Source organism: Struthio camelus, chromosome 7, assembly GCF_040807025.1.
Source record: "Struthio camelus isolate bStrCam1 chromosome 7, bStrCam1.hap1, whole genome shotgun sequence".
NCBI lineage: Eukaryota > Metazoa > Chordata > Aves > Struthioniformes > Struthionidae > Struthio > Struthio camelus.
In genome coordinates, this window is record NC_090948.1 from 30024611 (window position 1) to 30040593 (window position 15983).

At 40.2% G+C, this 15983-nt stretch overlaps 1 protein-coding gene across 16 annotated transcripts in view; it reads left to right on the plus strand.

The window, feature by feature from the left end:
* ZMIZ1 (zinc finger MIZ-type containing 1) overlaps window positions 1-15983 on the plus strand; it is a 358594-nt gene that overhangs the window by 244332 nt on the left and 98279 nt on the right. The window contains exon 1 of one of the 16 annotated variants that reach the window (XM_068950545.1): window positions 824-970. The exons of 14 other annotated variants lie outside the window; for them this stretch is intronic. The gene's annotated coding sequence lies outside the window, so the exon portion shown is untranslated. Of the gene's footprint in view, window positions 1-823; window positions 971-15882; window positions 15909-15983 lie in introns of those variants that run through there. One more of the 16 variants, XM_068950560.1, reaches the window with a different exon arrangement.

Sequence of the window (15983 nt, forward strand, 5' to 3'; positions counted from 1 at the left end):
TATTATGGCAGAACACAGCATACTTGCCTCTGTTCTTTCACTTCTGCCATGGAACCGCTCCAGCATTTTTGTAGGTCACAAATTCTGAAAAGTTCTTTTGATGTTCCTAAGTACCCAGAGTTTACCAGTGCTACTTACAGTGTATTTTACATAGCAATTCATTGCTCTCAGTGAGTAGATCAAAAGGTTTGGTTTCCCCTCAAGGAACATTTAAGGGATCAGTTTTGTGGATTTAGAAAAAGATTTACTGGTCACTTACTATTTTTATGAAACCTTAGGATTTTTCTGTTGTTGCACAAACCTTGTATGAGCTCAGCCCTTACCATTTTGTTGTCTTGACCCTAATTAATCTTAAAGTTTTCAAACAAGGGCCTTCCTGGTGAAGTAACATATGTTTTTATGTATTTGATAATGCAAAAGGCCCCAACCTTCACATTCCTGTTGGGCATACAACGTTATCTGTGTACAGCACACTAAAACATGACTTCTAAAGGAGGGCAGCAAGACTAAACTGCATTTGTGTTTGTATTTTAACATGCTTTTAATTTAGAAATTTAAGAACTCTCTAGAGGACCCTGTTTGAGCAGGGAGGTTGGACTAGATGATCTCCAGAGGTCCCTTCCAACCTAAACGATTCTGTGATTCTGTGAACTCTCCGATTACTGTAGATGGTGCTCTGCTGAAGCAAAGCAGTTTTGAAAAAGGGAAGTCTCACCAAATTGCCTATAGAACTGAATCTCACGGCATCTCCCCTCGCATTGACAGGAACCGTTCTGTCCAGCCACCTCGTTTCCTCTTTTCCTCTTCCAGTGCAGCAGCTACCCTAGTAGAAAAAGCTCAGCCGAGTACTCTTTTTTTATATAGGCTTTTCTGTGCAGTGAAGAACCTGGCTTCTGAAAGACACAACTAGAAATAAGGAAGCAGCCTGGTTGCTCAGGCCTGGGGAGCAGCACCAGCAATACTGTTACAAGTGAGTTAGAGAATTGTCTTTTGGAGAGACTCTCCCCTTGCTCTTCTTGGTGGAAGACGTTAGGTGTTGAATATATTGCAGCTGTATTCACTAAACCTGAATTGTGGCAATTCACCTGAGACCCACTGGGACTGAGTAATATTTCATCGTCTAAATATTTACTGTTTTGATTTGTTTCCCTAAGGGATTAATGGCTTGATACTAAATTGTTTTTGCATCCCCCCAGAGGAAGAAATGGAGAATCAGTGTCTCCTCCTGGTCAATGATGGTTACTCAGTGGACTTTCTCTCTCTTAAAAGTACCAATTTTTTTTCTAAAGCAGAGGGAGGCATATTAGGGGTAGAGCAAGGATTTTGATGGTTCACTATTGAAACTTCTGTTTTGTTTATTTTGTTAATTCTCCTAAATACACAGTCTAGGAAGTGACATAATTGCATACATTTTTAATTTCCTCTAGGCTCTGTGTGGTCTTCATCCAACTTCTCAGATGTTGGCTGCAGATGTTTAAAATCACTTCCTCCCAGTTAAACATCTGCTCTGAAATGACAAAGTGTAAGACCACATATGTCTGAAGGGGCAATGTATGTGAAAACAATTTTTGTTAGTAGATGTATCGGAAACGTTTTCCCGTGCCTTAGCTTTTAGTGCACAGAAGGTGAGAAATTGCTCTGCTCATTGAACTCCATGGGGGAGACTGAGTTGTGATTTTAAGTATGCTTTAAAAACTGTGTTTCTTTTTGTTGATCTTCTGTGCAAGTCTTTTGGATGTCTCTTACTCAAGGATGTAGTTTGCTCTACTATTTAAGTAATATTTGTTGTCACTCTGCAGTCTTACTAGATCAAAGTACTGATGTGTGCTGATTTTTTTTTTTTAATATTTAGTCAGAAGGATTGTGACAAAATTCTAAATTTTCTAAAATTTGGTACAGTGCATCTGTCATACCAAACTAGGATTCATATGGCCGATCTCATCCTCTGATCATTCCACGCCTAATGATCTGCCTTGAACGGCAGAGTGAATGTATGCAAGATGCAGAGTGACTGCGAATTAGCGATAATGATAACAGCATCATGCCTTGGAGAAGAAAAATGATGAAAATGGTAGAAATACTTCTTTTTGGTTGACAAAGGTAAAATACTGAACGGTAATGACTTCAGGTAGAGGTAATGAATAAAAGAACTGTGTTTCTGAAAAAAGTCAGAGAAAAATCTTAATTTTATTCTATGAGGGAGAAACCGATGAAAAGCTAACAGTGGGGGAAAGAAAAACCTTTGCATATAGAAATTCAGCAGTTCAAAACTGCTGAATTTGTCTGCTGGCAAATTAACTTGATTTAAAATCTGTATGAGGAGAGTTTGTGTGTGCGTATGTTGTTGTTGACACACTGTGGTGTCAGATGATAAGATTCTATAGTGTGTTACTTCTTTTGTTAATCCTTGGTCTGCAGAAGTACAAATGGATTATAAAAGAGTGATGACCCATCACTTGCTGCATCTGACCTGAAAGTAACCATTTTAAGGATTTTTATTAAGCAGAAAAAAGCATTAAATGAATTTTAAAATTCCAAAATATAGACAAGGAATAACATTTCATAGATGTAACCTTCTGATAGGAGCTTGGTAGATATTAGATGAAAGATCTAAAGTGAGATATTTTCAAAAAATACAGTATTTCTCAAAGCAGAATCCCTAAGTATGAGTTTCTATAAAACTGTACACAGTTTTAGCATAAGCAAAAGAATGGCAAGCTTTTTTTGTAACCATGCCAATGGAGTTCAAAAGTAATTTAGGACAGAGCAACTTAACCAGGCAATAGCTATTTCAAGTCCTTCAGCTCTTGATGAAGATTGATTTCAGATGGCTAAATTCAAGATAAAGGAGTTTGGTGATGTAGGCTTGCGAGCTGAACTGTGACCAGCATGCTCACTTTGTATATGCTGCTGAACTGCTACTGATGGTAACAAGATAACCTGGGCTATAGCAAAACCCAAACTATAGCAAAAGGCTGCTTACCCATTAACAAAATCTGGAACTCTGTTATTGCAATCGCATCCTTGATTGTAATGATACATGTGTTTTAAAGGAAAAAATAATTCACTCCTGGCCTGCCTAAAAGTATACTGTTCATTTTTAAAGCAAATTTTTAAAACTAACTTTCTTGCCGTAATCCATTCGTTAGATAGCTAAATTGATTATACTCAAAGTATTTTCTCTCCCAAGAAGGTAACATCATCTGCCTCAATCATCAAAGAAGAAAATGCAAAACTTGTCAAAAGATCTGATATATCCTCTTCCGGTGACTGATGCAGTGTTTCTTGGTTGTGGTGTTGATACTATTGATTTGTGCCCTCAAAGGTCCCGTATGAGATTGGGCCAGCCATGTCAGAGACACAGCACACAGTTTGAACATCTTTTATTTGAAGAATTTGTGACTGAAACAGCCAGGACAGATGAGGGTAGAGGATGGCAGGGGTTAGAGGGCGACGGGGGGCTGTGGCACAGGTTTACCCTGAGCTGCCCTGTCAGAGAGCTGGGAATTGCTGTGCTGAGTCTGCCAGCTGCCTTGATCACACAGTCATTTTTTTGCCGCTGCCATCTAGGAGAGATGGGTAAAGAATTAACTGTAGTCTTGAGGCTTCCTACTGGATTTGACATCTCTTCCTTAAAAGTGATGAACCTCCTGTGGAAATCAACAGCCTTAATTCAATTAAAATAGCTTTTGGACTGATTGTGATTTACCACTGTGAGTTCTTGTCTGCGAGCGGTCAGAAACCAGGTTTAACAAGGCATCTCGGTTCAAGGATCATGCTTTTATGAGAACTGGTTCAGAGCAAGGCCTTCAGTGACAGAAAGCCAGAAGGAGATCTGTCAGGTTTCTCTGCCAAGGATACGTATGAGAGAGCGTGTCGGGGGCGTTACGGTCGGGGTAGCTGTTTATTAGGCAGCCAGGAGTCCCGCGGGGAGCCAGTGCTCCGGATCTGTACCCAGCCCTGCAGCCCTCGGAGCCGGGTGACACCCCCAGCTGCTGTTGAGTAGCCCTGCCAACAGCCCTCTTGGCTCATTTATTCCCTAAAAAGAGGACAACAGTGAATTTGCTGTTACGCGCCAGTAAAATCAATAAAGTTCGTGTGTTGAACTCCTCCCAAACAGGACTCAAATTGCAGCACAGTGACGACTTCTCCCTTTCTCTTCTCTGTACTTGCTGTCCATGTGAATATGGTCAAACTAAGCAGTGTGCTGTATTGGGGGTTGGGTTCTGGTTTTATTTGGTAAGCTTCTGGGCAAAAGTGTCTTCTCTTCTATGTCTCTACTTCTTTTATTTACAAAGGTAGAATGGAAGGCGTGCCAGGTTACATGGCAGGGTTTGGTCTAGCCTGCAGGAACCCCCCGGGGCCAGTCCCCAAAGCCCCTCTCGCTGTCAAAAGCTTTTCCTTGCCCACACTGCTGCCTCCCAACTCTGCCCTGCTGCAACACAGTGGCAGCAGCTGCCTTGTCTTGGTTTCATGTTCAAAGGGCACCACTTGCTATTCTGCTGGTTAAGTGCAACAGTTTAAAAAGCTGTGCAGATTATCCTTCCAATTTGCAGTCCAGGTTTGAACTTTTTTGCCAGTTTGCATTACAGCTGGCTGACGCAGTCATCGTTGCTAGCGGGTGTAACGAAGGTACAGAAGCAGTGTTTCCTCATGCCTTTTTTCTTACCTTTGCCATCCTCTACCTGGAGGGATGACTACACTAAAAGCACATTGGTACTTAAATATCAGTTCTGTAATCGGATCTAATTATTGAGAGTGTGTTTTAGTGTTTCTGAAGAGGTCAGCTCTCTCAATCTGAAAATTATGTTACTTTATCTGAAATTAACATAAATATTTTATAAGAATCATGTAAATCATCTTCCACCTTTTAGTAGATTTAGGGTTATTACTTGCCTTCCTCTGGAGTTCTGCAGGGATTCATGTCTTCTTTTTTCCACTGAATGTCCGTAAATCATTCTTGCTTTTACATGGGGGAATATCCAAGTGTAAGTTTTTAAAGCTAAAAGTTGACAATTGTATTGAATGCTTCTGTTACGATAACATCCTAGTCGTCTTTGGGGCTTTGGGCAAAAGCATAGCTCCAGTCATTAGTCATAGTAATATTAATTACATTGGACCTGTACTTCAGGCTAGCTGATGTCTCCCTGTGGCATGTGTGATATTTAAAAGACAAAGCAAAACGTTAGTTTGCTCAGTATTCTTTCTTGCTCATCATAAACTGATAGGAGATTTGCATGTTTGCTCCCAGAGCATAGATACTATTTGCATGTGCTTATTTCTTGTATTTTTAAGTAGCTTCAAATGTAAGGTCATTTCACTTTTCTTCTGACTGATCTGTTCCTTTACCTTGGAAACCATATTCAGTAGGCTAAATCAAGCTGCAAGAGAAAAACTGTAGATTTTTTTAATTTTATTTATTTTTTTAATACTGAGACTGATGGATAGAGGTACAGGTTGACAGAGGTGAACTGGGTCTGAAGTCTTATCATACATTGATTCCCCTCGAAGCCATTAAAGAATTGTGCAAGAGTCAGCACCTACTCTTTCCATTCTTAAAATCTTTTCCCTACAGGAGTTGCTACAAAACATGAGGAAAAACTGAAGTAAATCCTGGCTGCATTCATAGAGAAGCCAAGGAAAACTCTCAGTTTCCTTGATGTGGAAATAGAAAATGGTGCTTTGGATGGAGAACAGTTTGATTATAGTATGCCAGGAGATGGTTTGCAGTTAGTGGTACATGTGTGCATGAGACTAGGAGCATAAAAGTGATTTATTAAGGATTGGTGAGGAGCCAGGAAACTCTCTCTCCCTTCCTCCCCCTTCCACACAAATAAAAAATAAGTGAGGAACCAACTTGATATTTCCCTACGTCATTATCCTGCTTATTTCCAGGAATGTAAGAAGACTTGCAAGACTGTTAGAGGACATGTAAGTTTTCTCGATTTGCTGAAGACTTCTTTTCTCTCTTCTAACGGATGAAACTGTTGAGGGGTGGTATTGAAGGTTATTAACTTTCTGTTCTAGTTTTGTGAAGCTAGTTTCCATTGTTGCCTTTCCCCCTCCACCCCCGCCTTAATTTTGATACAGGAGTTTATGACAGGTCCCTTTTATTCTGATCAAATCCAGAGTGTGAGGAGACGTAGTGCACCGAACTTCACTGCCTTTCCTTCAGTAGAGTTAAGAGCTGCCATTAAATCCCGGAAAAGGATGGCAGATGAGAGTGGAGATAGTGCTAGAATGTAAAACCTCATTTTGTCTGGACTATAAATATTACAATTATAGACCTTCACCTAGAATAATGCTTTCAAAAACGTAATGGTGATTCAAAGCAAGAGAAAGGCAATTTGGAGAGGACATCCTCTGCATGAGAAAGTAGAAATCATTTTGATTAGATCTGTGGTATTACAGGATCTTTCTGCCTGTCTTTCTGGAAGTACCTGCCTCCTGGAGGTTCGGTATCTCTAATCCCACATGCCAGAAACTGGTTTTGAGCATGAGGCCGAGTATTTGTTAATGCTGAAGCCTATTTCTGTAAGTCTAGGTCTTCTATTCCCTTCCGTGAAGTAAAAAGAAATGTAACTTTTGTAACTTTATTTCTTCCTCCTTTACGCAAAGCACATTGTTTTGGCTCTACTGTTCTTCTCTTTGTAGGTGTGGCTGTATACTATATCTTTTTAAGAAAGGTTTTGACATGATTCGCTGCAGACACTGCATAGTGGTTTCAAGAGAAGTGGCCTGCAGGGTAAAACTAAAGTAATAGTAACATCATTTAGATAACCTGCTAGCATTTTTTAATTTAATATATTAATGATGCACTAGTTGGTGAATAGTTTAGGGAGCTGACAGTGACTGTTTGGTCAAACGTTTAGAACCGTGGTGATCCAGGCTAAGGTTCCCAAAGCTAACTACTGATTTGTGCTTCCTCAGTTCTTGGATGCACAACTGGAAAGATGTTAAAGGTGCTTAACTTTTAGCCAGAGGAAATTCAGCACTTTGAGAAAGCTTAATTGGGGCTGATGTTCTAAAATCGAGGTAGCCAAAATTTTTAATTTCTTTTCAGCGTCTTAGCCAAATTATGCTTTTTCATTTAAGTCAGTCTCACTATATCTGAAGTTTCACTTCAGCTTTTATAGTTAAAGGGGAGATGCTCCAGTGTGTATTCTTAAGGACTTTAAGAAATTAAAAGAAATTACGTACAAGTGACTAGAAATATGGGCATCTGGTTAGGCTTCCAGAAAATATGTTCAGCTCTAATGTTCACTTACCATCACTTATCACTTAAATGTGAAAAAGCAAAGACACGTTTTCAGCTTAAGGGAACATGCAGAATGTACTGTAGAATGAATGAGACATTCTTCTGCTTTTATTTTGAAGGCTACATTAAAAAAAAAGTCCTGATTAAGTCTCCTATCTTAAAACTTTTGTCTTGAACAATTTGATTCTCAAATGTTTCAGACGTGGACAAGCAGCCCATCAAGGTGAAGAACTGTGTAAACTGGCCAGGAAAAATAATCTGATGAATATCAATTAACAAGAGGGCAGTTGCTGTCATTCACAGTGGAAGTGCAAGGATGCTTGACTTGATGAAGTTATTTCAAAGTGTCTTTTATGGACAAGACTTCTTTCTGGTGCCTATAAATCATTAAAGCACTACTCTTGTGAAACTGTCCATACAGTATTGCAGGAGAGACATAAGCAATAGTGTTAAATGCTAATGGATAGTTTCCGGGTTATGGAGTAATGTATATTTTTGTAACTCTACTATTGATGCATATTCTTGGAGTGTAAATTATTTAACAGATGGATGAAGTTATTAAAAACTCTGAACTATGAACTTCAGTATTTCTCTATATTCAGATATGAGATTTTGTTTTCAGCTCCTAATCAGCTTACCTCCTGTTTTATGAAACTAGAAATTCATTACATTAAAGAGAAGAACCTTATTGGGTCTTTTGCCACATTCCCTATGTAGAATTCTTCCTTATATTTCCTGTGTTTGTCCACTGCATGTTTTTAATCACATCGGACAATGAGGCTTTCAGCATTTTCTTTTGGTTATTCCAAACTCTGAATAGTCTTAGTTTTAATATCTTTTTCCGCCTGAGCGGATCCAACCTGCATATTGGCCAAAATCTGTCAACGCTTCTGTGCTACTCTACCACCTATTCTATCTTGACCTTCTGGAGGAAAGGTGGAAGGTGCACGTTTAATTTACCACAGGTAGTTTGTGATAGTCATAGTAAATATTATTTCACTTTACAGAAAGCATTGATAATGTGTTGCCTTCTAATTTTGTCTCCTACATTAAATGTAGTTATTGGAAACTTCACAATAACTATAGTTGTTGGAAATAACTCTAAATTATAATTATAAAATTATATATGATTATAATTTATATTAACTGTAATATAATTATAACTTTAAATATAAAAATAAATTTCTTTTATTTTGTCACTGTATTGTGGACTAAAGCCTATTTCAGATTATAGTCCGTTTCCTGGAAAGAAATTTTCCATGGTGAAGTTCTGAAAAGCCTTTTAATTTTGCAGTTATTTGAAAAAGAGCAGATCCCACATGACAGCTGATCTTTATTCTCAGTTTAAGGATATTAACCTTCCTTGAGAGGAGCTTCTGAAGTGGGGAGGGAAGTAGTTCAACAGTGATAGAGCACAATACAGGAGTCTCCGAGACTACAGCAACAAACCTAGCTCTGGACTCAGAAATCACAGAATCACAGAATGGCTGAGGTTGGAAGGGATCTCTGGAGATCATCTAGTCCAAGCCCCCTGCTCAAGCAGGATCACCTAGAGCATGGTGCCCAGAATCACATCCAGGCGAGTTTTGAATATCTCCAGCAAAGGAGACGCCACAACCTGTCTGGGCAGCCTGTGCCAGTGCTCTATTACCCTCAAAGAAGTTTTTTCTCACGTCTTCCTGTGTTTCAGTTTGTGCCTGTTGCCTCTTGTCCTGTCACGGGGCACCACTGAAATGAGTCCGGCCTCATCCTCTTTACACCCTCCCTCCCTCCAGATATTGAGAAGACGTTGATAAGATCCACTCTAAGTCTTCTCTTCTCCAGGCTCAACAGTCCCAGCTCTTTCAGCCTTTCCTCATAGGAGAGGTGCTCCAGTCCCTTAATCATCTCAGTGGCCCTTCACTGGACTCGTTCCAGGAGCTCCATGTCTCTCTTGTACTGGGGAGCCCAGAACTGGACACAGTACTCCAGGTGCGGCCTCACCAGGGTTGAGTAGAGGGGGAGGATCACCTCCCTCGACCTGCTGGCAACACTCTTCCTAGTGCAGCCCAGAATAACGTTGGCCCTCCTGGCCGCAAGGGCGCATTGCTGGCTCACAGTTAACTTGTCCACCAAGACTCCCAGGTCCTTCTCAGCAGAGCTGCTTTCCAGCGAGTCAGCCCCCAGATGAAACAGTCAATAGTGATGTACCCAAGCTAATTATCCCTGCCAAGAAGAAGGATTTACAGTCTCTGGTGTAATGGTACGATAATACTCCTGTATGGTTTGGGGGACTGGAGTCCAAATCCCAGTACAGCGCTGCTGTGCTGCAGTCAGCAGCTCGTGACTCTTTGTAGTACACTCCATTATAAGATGTAGGCTTGCTCTGAATCTTGTAGTAGACTAGATCTATGCTAGAAATCCTCCAGTAAAGTAAGGCATGTGTGTTTTTGTACACACCAAAAGCCTTCTTTTAGTGAGGTCATGTAATCCTTTAATTGTGAACCTAATTTCAGTGGAGAGCCAATATAAGCAGTAGTAGGCATAGCCTCATGCCAGGCTGAACTGTATCTACACTGGTAGGAGCTGCCAGTATAGCTCTCCTGTACGACTGTTCTGCTAAATATTTCTCAGTGCAGATTAGGTCTTAAAGACTTTCAGCCTCAGTTAGAGAAATGTATATATTGCATTGAACAGAAATATGCAGAATAAAGATAGTAAAAAGAAAAAATCCAAAATGTGAATGTAGCTTTTTGGTAGGAATGTGCTTGACATTTATTGACTGTTTCAGGGATACTTCTTTGTTGTGTGACAATGATCTGGTTTGGTAACTTCTTGTTTTGCCGTTCTCAGCTTCTTTAGACCACAAGCTGTAGTGTTGAAAAATGAATCACAGTTTAAGAGGGATTAAAAACTCTTTATGAATCCCCCTATATCTACGTATAGGTATCTACAGTTATCTATAGTGCATGCCCTTGTACTGTTGTATTTTCATGGCAAAAAATAAATACAATTAATGGTTTTATTTGAGAATACACAGTTGCACTAAATATGTAAGAATGACACTTGAGTCTAAGTAATAGATGGTTAAGGGTTAAAAATCTGAGGTTCTGTTAATACAGGGAAATGCTGACACAAGTTCTTCAGTCCTTTTCCTGACAGAACACCCATCTTTAATTTGCTTGTCTCTTTACCCGTATAACATTGTACATCTGTCCTTGAAAACAGCTCTTGCAGCATGAGCATAGCCGTTGGAGTCAATTTAGCAGAGGTTGCTGCCTATGTCCTAGCAATGCAGGCAGACAGCCTGGAGCTACAACTTATAATCAGCTGAACAGGTATATGAATAATTACTAAAGAGAGAATCCTGTGTTAATTGCTGTTTTTAATCTTGTTCTCATAAATTGTTACAGAATTATTTCCCTCTAGCAATAAAATGCCAACATGAATATTTTTTCTCATTTTCTAAGTAATCCAGTGGATTTTAAAACATTTTTATTTTTAAGATCCTTGCCAATACTTGAGCATACACACGCTCCCTGAGAGTCCTTTATATCCACTTTAATGCTTTGTTCCACTGCCGGTGTGGTGGAAGGAGACTTTGCACTGGAAAGAGAATGAGGCCCAAAGAATTTGGAGTTGAGTGAGGCCAGAGTTGGCCAACTTCTGAAAGAAAAAAATTAGATTACACTGTTATCTCTCTTAAAATGAATATCTGCCAAAACTGCTGTTTCCTTGGTATATCTGAGCAAAAACTCCTCCTTTTCAGAGCATTTCCTTTCTCCTGCAGTCACTGTACATTTGATTATCAAAACAGACAAAACAATAAAGATCTTACTAGCTCTATCTTGTTGCTAATACAGTAAACTTCCACAGAAAGTGGGAAAAATTAAAGGATGCTCTTAGACATTGATTAGGGTATGGGGGAAGAGTGACAGTGACTGCATGTGTTCTGCACCAAGAACATTTTGCCTTATTAGGCCACTTTGCAAGCAAAACTGTACTGTGTTTCCCAGCCTGCTAAAAATAACTCTCTGTGGCTTTCTAGCAGATTGATATGAAAAGTGTATGATGATGGTCCATAGCTTTGTTTAAATACAAAGCTAGAAACACGAGCTGGACTCCAAATGACGAATGTGTTTGTTTTCCAGAATGAAAGCTTTCCAAGAAGGTGGTGCAGAGCCACCAATTTGTAACTTTTCTTTTAATTTGTGACTGGATCAATTTTTTCTTTTTTTTTTTTTCTCATACTGCTCCCTCTCACGTTTCATATTTGGCACTATTAAAAATCTATGTGCACTTTTGATGGTTTTCTAGACTCCACAATGGTCTTGGAAAGCATCAGTCCATGTTATTTTCATAGCTTCTTGGGAATACAGATAAATACACTGCATCTCAGCTCTCCCATTTGAATGCTCTCGCGGTTCACTTGTAGCACAGAAGCGGTGCCCTGTCATTGACTTGCCTGTGCACAGGGCATAAGCGCTGGGGGTAATGAAGGATGTCGCTTTCCTTTATATCTTTTCTTACTCTGTTTATGTCCTGGTCAGGTTGTTTGTATCCCGTATTCCTTCTTACTACTGATACCCTCCAGATTATAGTAGATTGTTTAAAGAAAAGAAAAAAAAAAGGGATATAAGTGAACGGCCTCTGTTTGCTCTCCCGGGGCCAGGGGCAGCTCGGGGTGGACCCCACGGGCAGGCCTCCGGCTGTGGGGAGGAAAAGCCCGAGCAGCCCTGTCTTTGCACTGCTTTGGCAGCTGGTCTGGAGTAAGGAGGCAGCAGCAGCTGGAGGTGAATGCGTCTATCGCCTGGAAAGGAGCAATAAAGAGAAAATAGTGATTGAGTATTTTTGTGGAGCGTTTATTCTCATGGGCTCTTAATGAGCAATACTGATAAAATCAATATTAATGAACAGCACTGATAACAGTCAAAAACTGGTTTTACAATGCCAAGAAAAGTGCAGGATTCCTTTACTCCTCCACAACCCCGTCCTTCACCAGCAGCTGCCCTGCTAGTTCCCGGCCAGGCCGGCCCGGGGCTTTCCATGCAGCCTGATTAGGCTGCTGTCTCCAGAGCTGCCTCTTTATCCTCCTTCAACACATAAGCAGGGAGAGAGGAGGCTTAGCTGGAATTAACCCACGGCTTGCCAGAGGCAGGGTGGGGCTTCAGCTACAAGTGAAAGTAAGTTCAGTAATAACAAATATTTTGACTCAGAATAAAATCTTAACAAATATATGTTTTATCAAAATGCATAGTAAACCTGTATTAGGAACAGAAGTAGGCTAATCCTCATTGCATTTAAAAGTCTTGCTTCATGTATAACAAAATTTTTAATCCTTTGCAGAACATGTGAACCCTGAAAAATTAGTATGAAATCCAAAGCATTAGTTGCTCAGATTTTTTCCCAACGTGGTAGCAGCCCTTAAGATCTCTAAACTGTATGAGAAATGTGGGTAGTTTGGAAGACCTGTTGTATAAAAAATCTGTTTGATCAAAGTTAATGAAAAACATGGAGACATGTTTTAGAAATCCACTTGATTGTACCATAGCGGAGCAAAATTGGAGTTAGCATGGAAAAGGCTTCAGTTAATCTCTATTTCTATCTAATTCACTAGAAAAGATGTCACATACTTTTAGGCTAAGCACCATGAAAGGCATTGAAAGGGAAGTTGAGCGCTGGAGATATTTGTGCCATGCTCCAGTCTACCTGTGAGTTGAACTCGCTGAAAATTAAGTCATATCTGAAATTTTTGTTTCCTTGTTATTTCAAACAAAACACTAAGGCTCCCATGTCACAAAAATCTGTTTCTAAAACATTACTATTTGTAGCAAAATAGATATGCTAAAAGAAGGGAACAACTTGATACATTGGATGACGTTTGATCTTTCTGTAGAGTTGTCTAGTGGATAAATAGCAGAGGCATAGGGCACGCGTAGTAGTTCTGCTGCTGGTGAAATAGTGCTAGAGACAACTCTAAACTGATATCGTCGTTGTATAGTGATTTTTTTATTTCTGCATAGTACCTCTTCTGACTGTCATACTACATTACAAATGTGATTTTTCCTTAGTGTACTCTGCCTCATTCTTTACTTCTGCATGGTTTGGTTACTTTTGCCACTCAATTTTCTTTAAAAGTATAGCTGTGAACAGAACCAAAGATACAAACAAGATATGTGTGGCTTCATTCTGTAATTCTGTGTTTTTCCATATTTCATTGCAGTGGTAAAGATCTTTTTGTTTTCCTATGCATGGTAAAGACATTTAATCAAAAAAAGGGAAGGAAGGAAGGAAACAGAGATTAGAAATTGCGACATTCTGTGTTATTAGATGGTTTTAAGGTAGACTTGCTTTTCCCAAGATTATGGCAATTGAGAAAGATTTTTTCATTGCTACATTTACAAGTCTGTCCCGAGCCTTTGCATAGTTTTGAAGGAAATATTTTTCATCACGGAGTAACAAGAACGTGGACATTTCTGTGGTTTGGGGTGTTAAGTAGTGCATAAATCTCTTTCAGAAGACTGAGTGCTTCAGTCAGATTGTTGCGTGTATCCAAAATGCAGCATTCTGGTATTTCCAGCGACGTCGTCTCTCTGGTTCTTCCAAACAGTCTGATAACAAGGGAACATGCACACAACGGTCATGGGCAGCTGAAGAGCAGCCTGAGAAAGGGAAATGCTATGTTACATTTTGTACCTTTCCTACCTTCGTTCTGTAAAACTTGTCAGAGAAGGGGACCGAAGGGTAAGTACTTGAGTCATAGTAAGCTCTACAGTGCAAAAAATCTTTGACTTAAACAGGAGACAGGACTAAACCACATAAGACAGTCTTTTTTACTTTGCTTTTTACGCTGGGTTTCCTCTCACACCTCTCTCTGGGTGGAATTGGTTTGATCCTGGAAAAGTGGGTTATGCATGAAAGACACTTGATGCAGAGTCAAAGGATTTTTTTTTTTTTTGAAGTACTTCATTGCTTCTGACTGGGATGCAGCTCTGTGATTTATAACAGCTTCTATTGACTCAGCCTACTGTGAAACATTAGGAAAAATGCACAAGGCCACTGATCCATGCATTCTGTGTGTTACGAATATGTAATTGTAAGCCTTTTGAAGATTTTTTTTGAATCTTTTAAATCAATGATAAAATATATACATATCCAGGGCACTAATCCTTGGACAAATAACATGCTCTAGACAGATATTGTAGGAAACTATCCCACTGTCTTCAGCAGTGCAGCAAAACTGCCATGAATAAAGATTGGTCCCCAAGATAAACCTTTGAATCTTTGGTCATAGCAAATTTGCGTTGCTACAGAGTTATATTGTTGCTCAGTTGGCAATAATTGATATTATAGCTACTTGAAGAGAATTTCCTTACTCCTTATGATTTTTTTCTCTAAACAACTTTTCTGCTTTCACCTCTACTTACCTCTCATAATGAAATCACACTGGGACGTGGTAATATCCTGCTATATTACACGGCATATTTGATGCTGAAGTGTCCAGACTGAGGATTTGATCTCTGCCCTCTCTGCCCTTCCTTCTTTCTTTTCCTCTTGGTGGTCTGCATCTTTATTACAAATGTTCGTGTATTTGGCTCATTTTTTGCAATATCGCTGAGGAGGGGCAGTGAGGGGGAGAGGCTTTTCCACTTGACCTCGCCACAGATGAGTAGCCTACCATTTATGCTGAGTAATCAGCACCCATCAGTAAAAGACACCTGGGCATGTAAGCCTGTCCACATCATCTCCTTGCTCGCCGTAGAAATGGGTGTTCCGGGAGAGTGCAGGGCTGGTGCACCACCACGACTTAAGAACGGACTTCTGGCTTTTTAAAAATACCCTCTTTGAGAGAGAAGTGGCTTGGCATGGAGAGCCGGCAAAGAGCAGTACCGTATGTATATGCCGGTGGTGACTGATTGCTGTGCTAAGCAGTGACTGACAGGACTGAGATGTGGGACGGTTCCCACCAGCGATATGCTTGGCACTGACAACATAGATTAAGTAGACAAACTCTGCCTTATGTTTCAAGGTAAATGGGACTCCTCTGAAAATCTTTTGATTTCTCTCCTTAGTCAGCTAGAGGTGGCCCAAGTAAACGTCTCTTCCTTTCCTTTCTGTAGGACTGAGTGTTGCTCTGACTCCCCTTGCTCCCCCTCCCTGGTAGGGCTGGATGTTGCGGTGGCCCCTCGGGGGAGCGGGCAAAACAGGCGGCGAGGCAGGCCAGGCGGTCGGATCCCCGTGGCCTCAACAGCAGCGCAAAGCACAGCCGACGCGTTTACTCTCTGACGTGAGCTTGTAAAAGGTGCTCCCCTAGTAGAGACCTGCTTCTCCCGGTAGTAGGTGCCTTCAGTGAGTCTTGTTAATAGTTATCACTGCCTGAGACAACCTTCCCTGTGATGTAATTTGACGTGCTGCTGTCATTGGAGCTTAAACATAGTAATCTTTAAAAATGATTGGGAATTTGCCCTAGAGAAAAAACTGTTATGATTAATTTCTACAAATGATAAACCACTCCTTCTTCAAAATACTGTATGCTGTGAGGTGTGATTTAATCCATTTAACTACAGAGCCTGATGCTTCTGACAACTGTGACTCAAATGTCATCACAGAAAGTGATATTTCAAGTGGCAGGGTGGGATTAGAAACCTGCTGAAGATTTGTCAAAGGAGAAGTAAGTACATAATTTTTAGATAAGTGATTTGTCTACGCTAAACCACTTCCGCTGAAAAGACAGGCAGCTTAAAAG